The sequence below is a fragment of the Pteropus medius genome, unplaced genomic scaffold (genome assembly GCF_902729225.1).
Source record: "Pteropus medius unplaced genomic scaffold, Ma_sr-lr_union100, whole genome shotgun sequence".
Taxonomy (NCBI): Eukaryota; Metazoa; Chordata; class Mammalia; order Chiroptera; family Pteropodidae; genus Pteropus; species Pteropus medius.
The window spans coordinates 3,695,542-3,703,984 of record NW_024342647.1 but is presented as its reverse complement, the minus strand read 5'-3'; positions in this window follow the sequence as shown (position 1 = coordinate 3,703,984).

Sequence of the window (8,443 nt, the reverse complement as noted above, 5' to 3'; positions counted from 1 at the left end):
CACAAACGTGAGTCGACATGAATTGGGGCAAATCAGAGGTACCTTTTTGGAAGCAATGAAATTCAAACAAGTTGTTCAAATGATGCTGTCTTGCTAAAGAGAAAACTGGAGGCAGTCATGGTAAGAGATATGGTAAGTGTAAACACATGGAGAGAGAAACAATTCCCAAAGATAGGTTCTGAGCAAGGTGAATTAGAGGCAACAGGTTATAAAATTTAAGACATAAGGTTGGGATATTACATGACATAGGAGAATCATCTAGTAGAGGGTTTAAAGATCAATACAGTAAGGACAGTTGAAATTCTGGGTACCAAATATCCAAGGCCTAATTTCACTCTCTAGTTGATTTATTCAAAGCCAACAACATATTTGAAAGTTAGAAATGGACAGATATTTTAGAGGGAAGAAGTAGAGGAAAAGGGTCTAGTCTTTCCTGGAGAAACAGGCACTAGAAGCTCGCTTGTTAAGGACTTATTTTATATTCCTTTTTTTTTAACAAATGTTTTTCCCAAGAGTCTATTTATAAACCAGTTCTTTCCACTCAGGCTCTGACACAATTGCTCATAGTATTTTAGTGTAAATCCTTCAACCTCTTTCAGCTTTATATTTTTATCATTAAAATTTGAGTATTACTCCTTGATCTTTTATTTTCCTTAGAGAGTTTTTCTGAGAACAAAGTTATTAAAGCACTTTGAAACTAGTAATATGCTGTCTAGAATTATAGGGGATAGTTATATCTTCCTATTAGAAAAAACTTAGAGGTGTCTGTTCATTTTAAGCACACTTGCAAACTCCTAATTAAATCATAAGGTAGGTCAAACACCATCCATTGGCCTTGAAATAGGATAGATATGATGATGATGTTCATGATGATGTTCATGATGATGATGATGATGATGATGACATTAATAACCAAACTTTTGAGTTCTTACCATTTTACAGGACTGTTTTTACCGTTTTACATCTATGAACTGACTTTATCTTGCCAAGCAAGAACTTTATAAAGTAGATACTACTGTTATTCCCACATATATGTGAGAAAGCTGAGACACTCAGAAACATGTTTAAGACCTCAGAGCTAGTAAGAGTTGAAGACTGGTTTCAAGCCCAGGTAATCTGGATCTAGTGTTGCAAAAATAGCATTGAAAGAAAATATGAAAAAGATAGCATTATATATCAAGTCATTTTAAAGCTATCTTGTAAATTTCTAATTAAGTATACTTTAATTCTCTTTTTTTGATAAAGCTATCAGCAGAACTTATTTGTATTTATTGACCATTGTTAGAAACTTTGGAGAATCATAAATAGCAGGTGGGGGAAAAATTGAAGGAAGAATGTAGATTTATTAAAGGTAAATAAATAAGATTTTGGAGCTGAAGTTGCAGGAAGCAAATGGAGTTAATTAACATGCTTATGGGCATATGAAAATGCATTAGGTGATCAATGCTACAATAATACTGCACGACAAATTATGCCCCAAATCAAAGGTTTACAATAAACATTTGTTTCTCTCTCACAGGTTTGCAAGTCAATTGGGAAGCTCTAGTTCAAGCTATGAGTACATTCGGGTTGGCTCCATCCATCTTTCTACCACTCATGTTTAGGGAGTAGTATCCACAGCAGTATGATTTTTTTAGGGTGCAAGGCTGGAGTTCATGAGAACAAGTCAAACACCACAGGCCAATACAAAGCCTCTGTTTGCTCTGTTGTACTTTACATTCATGCACCTTTCTTTGGCCAAGGAAATCATATGACCAAACACCAAGTAATCAAAGTGTAGAAGAATAATTTGTCCTCAGTAAATAAAGACAGAGGTTGGGAGGGAAGGAAAATCCATTGGCCTTGAAATATGATAGATATGATGATGATGATGTTCATGATGATGATGATGATGATGATGATGATATTAATAACCAAACTTTTTGAGTTCTTACCATTTTACAGGACTGTTTTTACCATTTTACAATCTACCACAGAGAGGTCATCTGAGGCTGCAACAACTAAAGTAAAAGCCAATATGATAATCTCTATTGGAGGGGGTAAGAAAAATCTTAATAGAAAAGAAATATTAAACTTAATGGACAAACAAATCACCACCTCTTATTCCAGGACATCGTTTCGCAGGATGGATATGTATTTAAGTGGTCAAAGGAGGACATTTTCAATAGAACATTTACAAGTTGAGTTTTTATAACTCAAGCTGCAAATACATTTGTATTTCTCTTTCATGATGTTAATATGTAAAGTACTCAAAACTGTGCCTGAAAGAGAATAATATTCTGAGAATTTGCTATGATGATGATGGTGACGATGATGATATAAAAATTGTGAGGCATTTTTATTCTTTATATATATTCTTTCTCCTGCTTTAACTCAACAACGGTTCTGCAGTATAACTCAAAATGCTTACATCCTCATAAAGACTTTTTCTAGGTTGCAGATCTCATGACCAAGAAAAAAAGTAATAAATTCTGGTAATGCTGAACATTTCTAGTAATACGATTTTGCCTAAAGCATTAGGATGATTTATAAAAAGTTTTGGGGGATTTAATAAAAAGTGTGCAAGAAAGATTTGTTTGTCTTCCACCCAGTTTTAACTGTCAAATATGAAATAACTTTCACTTGAAGGGAAAAATCTTGGGAGAGAAAACTGGTTCTTACAATGTTGGCAAACGGTATGGCCAAGAATGGTCCAATCTAGGAAGAGTGTTCTGTGTGCAGCTACATAACAAGTAATCTTTTAATTAATTTATTCAAGCAGGGTGAAATCTTAAAAATGTATGCAAATCCTTTAAACAATCAAATTAAGCAGCCAATGTCCTTGAAGACACCCCAGAGACAGTGAGAGAGACAGTTTATGTCACTTACTTTCTCATGTTCACAGGTAGTGACAGAGTAGGCATAATGACCTAGGTGTTTCTGTTCTAAGACCAGTGTCCAGTACTAGGCTAGATTAAATATAGTTTTTCCTCCAACTACTTATCTTTAGGAAAAATTACGTTAGTGTTTTCATTTTCCTTGTCAGCAAATGTAAGGACTAGATAAGTGGCTTTGCCAAAGATGTCTCTTTCACTCAATTATTTAGATCCACTCTTTTTGAGCTAGTCTTCATAGAGAAATGTTTCTTCTCCCTTCTTTGCTCTTTTGTAAAGCAGGTTCAAAGTATTTCCGAACAAGGGAATCAAGAAAAATCTAAGAAAAACTTTCTAGGATTCCACACATAACATGTTGAAAAACAAAGCTAGATTTCTTACTGGTCTCTACTTTGTTCTAAAATAATTATTTTTTGGAAGAGAAGATTTTACTGAAATTTCTTAGAAAAGTAAGCTTTGAAAGATATCCTATTTAAGAAAATAGAGTCACATTCAATCTGATAAATTTAGAAAAATGTAGTAAGTAGATAATTATTCAACACATGCCTCCCAGTACATGAATCGGTACTTTGAGGTCTGTATCTTAGAGATTCTTAATTTCAATCGTTGGCAAACATCCAACATTTTCCTTTTTTAATCTTTAATATTAAACTTTTTGACCCAATCTTCCTTCAGTTTCTCATCTACTGTGTTCCTTATCTAAAAACAGACATTTAAAGAAGTCAGTGGCAATCAGTCTTTTAATAAAGCTAGAAAAGGCTTGAAATATCATTTTGTCCCATCTTCATATGAGGACATTGAAACAGAGCAGTTAAATGACTTGCTCAAGAATTCTCTGAATAATTTCTGCTTGTAGGTTTCTATTTTCAACTTCTCCCTGGTTTTCTCACCGCAGTAAAACCTTTTTAGTGACAGCTGTTGGGAAAGACAAACTTCTTAGTCCTCCCTCCTCTTTCCTTCAAGAACTGAAGAGAGTTTCATTATTAATCATTCATATATTATCTCTACACTGCCTGCCTCTTTATTAATCACCTGCATGGAATTTATTGCTATTAATCATCAGATGTGTGTCTGAGTATTACCGGTAATTATCTCTGAATGTTCGTTACCTGTCAGTTTAATTACTTGTTTTCTCCCAGGTGTACAAACTGATTCAGGTCCCTGACTCTAGGGTGCATGCGTGCATGTGTGCGTGTGTGCATGTGTGTGTGTGTGTGTTAATGTGTTTACATTATACTTGAATCTGTGTGTGTGTATCAATTTTAGATGCCAATTACCACTGCATGAAATAAAACTATATTTCAAATAAGTATTCCTAACCCTTGGTTACCTATGAAACAACATACTTTTGCTTGAATGTGAAGGCCACAAATCATGTATAATCTATGATTCTCTTTCATTTAATCATATATCTTCTACAATTCATTGGAGTACTCTCTATAAATAATTGGTTTTATTTCTCCAGGAAAAATCATTGTATGTACCTAGGGAAGGTTCTTTGTTTGCTTATTTCATTTGATCCTTGGGTGTATTATAAAAGAATGAGACCAACATATGTAATCAGTATCTGTCTACTCTTTTAACGGTTAACTACACTTTTGGATGAGTGGGAGTAGAAAGGTAGTTTTTGTGTCTTGAAGGTATTTAATTCTGCAAACAGTGCTCAAAGTATACCTAGAGCAGAAGAACAAATTAAATAAATGCTCATTCTTCTCCAAGAAGGGCATTTCGCTATAGTAGAAGAGTGCCTCCATCAAGGTACATATAGTCATACGGTTAGGAGAAAAAGAAGAGGATGAAAGAAAAGAAACTAGTATTTGTTGAATGTGTACATGTGCTATTTAATTTCATCCTCCCATCAACAGCTCTTACGTGCAGGTCCCTTTAACTCCGAGAATTTGCCTAAGGATGCTCAGATGGTAAGTAATAGAATTGGAATTTAAACTGAGATCTGCCTGATTCTGAAATTCATGCTCTTGCTACTACGCCATGCTGCCTCAAGAAAAAACATGTGCTACACATGCAAAAAAAAAAAGAAAGAAACTAGACCATTTTCTTACATTGTATACAACAAAAGACTCAAAATGGATTAAAGACTTAAATGTAAGACCCAAAACCATAAAACTTCTAGAAGAAAACATACTAAACTCTCTGATATTGTTAACAGTAATTTCTTTTCGGATATATAGCCTTGGGTAAGGGAAACAAAACTAAAAATAAACAAATGGGACTACAACAAACTAAAAAGTTTTTTTACAGCAAAGGAAATCATCAACAAAACAAGACAATCGACTGAATAGGAGAAGATATTCACTTATGATACATCTGATAACAGGTTAATATCCAAAATATATAAAGAACTCATACAACTCAACAACAACAAAGAAAATAATGGGCAGAAGACCTCAACAGATATTTCTCAAAAGAGGAAATACAGATGGCCAATTGACATGAAAAGATGATCAAGGTCACTAATCATCAGAGAAATGCAAATTAAAACCGCAATGAGATATCACTTCATATCTGACAGAATGGGTGTCATCAATTGATCATTTTATAAACTATATAAATGTCTAACCAATGTACTGTATACTTGAAACTAATAATAAAATTAAATTAAGAAGAGAAAGAGAAGACATGCATAAATAACATCAGAAAATAAATAAATGTAAAAATTAAGAGAATCACAGTTGGTGTTCCTCTCAAGCTCATAAGAAGGGTTTGGATACTTTCTAGATAGCTTGTCCAGAGAAATCTCTATGAAGGTGACATTCAAACTGAAGAACATGTAGAATGCAAAAGTCTAAGCAATTTTGTATGCTCACTTCCTATTGGAGTCTTTGGAGCCAAGAAAGGTATCAGTTTTCCAGCAGATTTTTTAAAGGCTATGGTTCATTTTAGCAGTGAATGCTTCAGAACACAGATGCTTGGGCTTCTGTACAGATATGCTGTCTTTTTGTTAAGCTGGAAATTGATTAGAGGAAGTGATGTTAAAAACACACACATGCAATGCACATACACGATTATTTAATCTACTTGTTCTATGACAATCTTTCTCTTTTCCTCACTACTGAATACCTCTCCTATTGATTATTTGTGAGTTGTTTAACTTCAAAGATATTTCTACAACCAATTTATCCATTTATTCAGCACTGATTTATTGGATGCATCCCCTCCATCCACACACTATCCTATGTATTTTGGGGTTTGCAAAAAGTGCTTTGGAAGAGATAAGACATGGCCTTATTTACCAAAGATCTTATAATTTATTTCAAAATATAACAACTATAGCTTATGTTTATTGACCTTACTATGTGTTTGGAACTATTCTAAGTACATTTCTGGATGTTTTGTCTCATTTAATTGGTTCATTTGAAAAGGTTCAAGTAGAATAAGATGTCTGATTCTTTCTCACATCACAGTACTGGGCGGATGAATTAGTTGGTGGGGCTTATTATGAGTCAATGAATGTGAAAACACTTTCCAAGTTATAAAATGCTACGCAGACTTAAGAGAAGTGCTGGGAATTTCATATAGGGTAGGTGGGTAATTTGGGGACCATATCCAGGTTAAAAAGCTACATAGTAGAATGAAGAGTTGGATGGTGAGTCCCTGAAAGGTCAAGTGATGTGTTCGAGATCATTTTGCAATTGAGGTAGAGAACCATTCAAGCCTCCTGACACTGAATTTAGTGCCCTTTCCTCTAACCCTAAAATCACTGGTCAAGTATGCATTGAAACTAAAAGGAATGCTAAATAGAGGGCAGTAAGGGTGGACTAGACAATCCTAGTTATGGGTCAGCATGGTTATTTGCTCTACTCCACCAATAATATCCAGAGAAAAAAATTAGGGGCATGAACAATTTTAAGTTGTAAACGAATAAAATAATAAAGAACAAAGTAAATAATGGTATCTTAGATGCCTAACACACCAACTATGTGCCAGGCATTATACTAGATTTTTTACATATTATTTTGTCAGCCTTTTGTCATCCTCATAAGAAAAAAAAAAAACCTTTATTCCCATTTCATAGGTGAAGACAAAGTAGAGACCTAAAGTTACACAATTGGTAAATGTGAAGCAGAGATTCAAACCAAAATCTTCCTGTATCCAAAATATGCTTTATTTCTATCTTACCACTATGCTTTCACTTGAGGGGAATAAATCTGCTATGTGAATTATTATTCAGTTTTATCATTCCTAAATCTGAACAAAATCACATATCTGGGGTCTAAGGAATGTTTCTTAACTATTTGGGGAGGAATTATTTTCAGGACAAGATTAAACTTCCTTTGCTTCTCCTCAGAAGTAGGTTCTTCCTTCGATAGATAATCCAACCTAACTTCTGAGCAAAGAAGAAACTCTAGATGAAAATGTTTTCGCAGGTCAGAGTTTTGATATAAGCAGTTCCTAACCTTGGTACATTCTTCAGAGGTATCTTCTCTTCTCGACATCAGTGAAATTCTGATATCATATTGGCATTTGGCAGAGACAGCTTCTGGCAAATTGTCGTTAAGTGGTCTGGCTTCATTTGGAAGAGCCTTTTTTGTAAACCCAGAAGTGATGCATTCTGAAATCTGGGAAAAATTCAGCATGCCCCAATTTCCCTTATATAGTTAGATATTAAAATTTCAATCCTCTATGGAGAAATTAGATATCTTTAGTTGAATTATTTGTTATTGTAGTTTTTATATGTTTTTATTTGGAGCCAATGATATTTGACAACTTGTGCTTAAATGAAGATGATATTTTGTTCACTGAAGGAATTAAATTCCCTTTCGTCCCAGAATTATCCAGTTCACCATCTTATTTTCCTCTCTTCTTGTTCTTATGTCACCTGTTTAATTGAGATGTTAAGGTTCCTCACAGCACTGAGTGGCAATTTGAAATCAGATTTCTCCGTAGACTTGGGAGGTAGCAGCATCTGCAAGAGAGGCTGATCCAATTATCTAGGCTAAAGACTCTGGAGAGATAAGATTTTCCAAACTGTGATGTTATGTCCAGTGTTCTCTCTGTTCAAAATAATCATTTCTAAGTTGCAGGCTCTTTGTTTGCGTTGATTGTGTACTTGAAGAAAGAGGAGGGAAATGTCTATTAGGGAGCCAAAGTAGAGTGTGCAACATCTTATAGTGACACCTTCTCTTTATATTTTTTCATTTAATTTAAAAAATGGTCTTGCTCTTACATTTAAAATTACCTGGGAATCTGGGAATTTGTTGCCCTTTCAATTTTATTTTCTCATCAATCTCTTTGTATAGCACACCAGAAACTTGGAACAGGAAAAAAAAAAGTGTACCTCCTACCTTTACAGATGAGGTAATTGTAGAGATGTAGGTGCTCTTTGCTCAAGATCATATAGCAAGTTTTAGTGACAGAGTCGCAAAACAGAAAATTTTGGTTTCCCTGATCTTTCTTTGCTCCATTCTCCACAAGGTTAGTGAGTTGCTTTTCTCAGCTTTCAAATTTGATAATATGAATACTTCATTATTTCTCACATTAATTTATTCAATTCATTCATTCAATGCTATTTATTCATTTGATGGAGTGAAGACTTCGAGCATACCATTGTG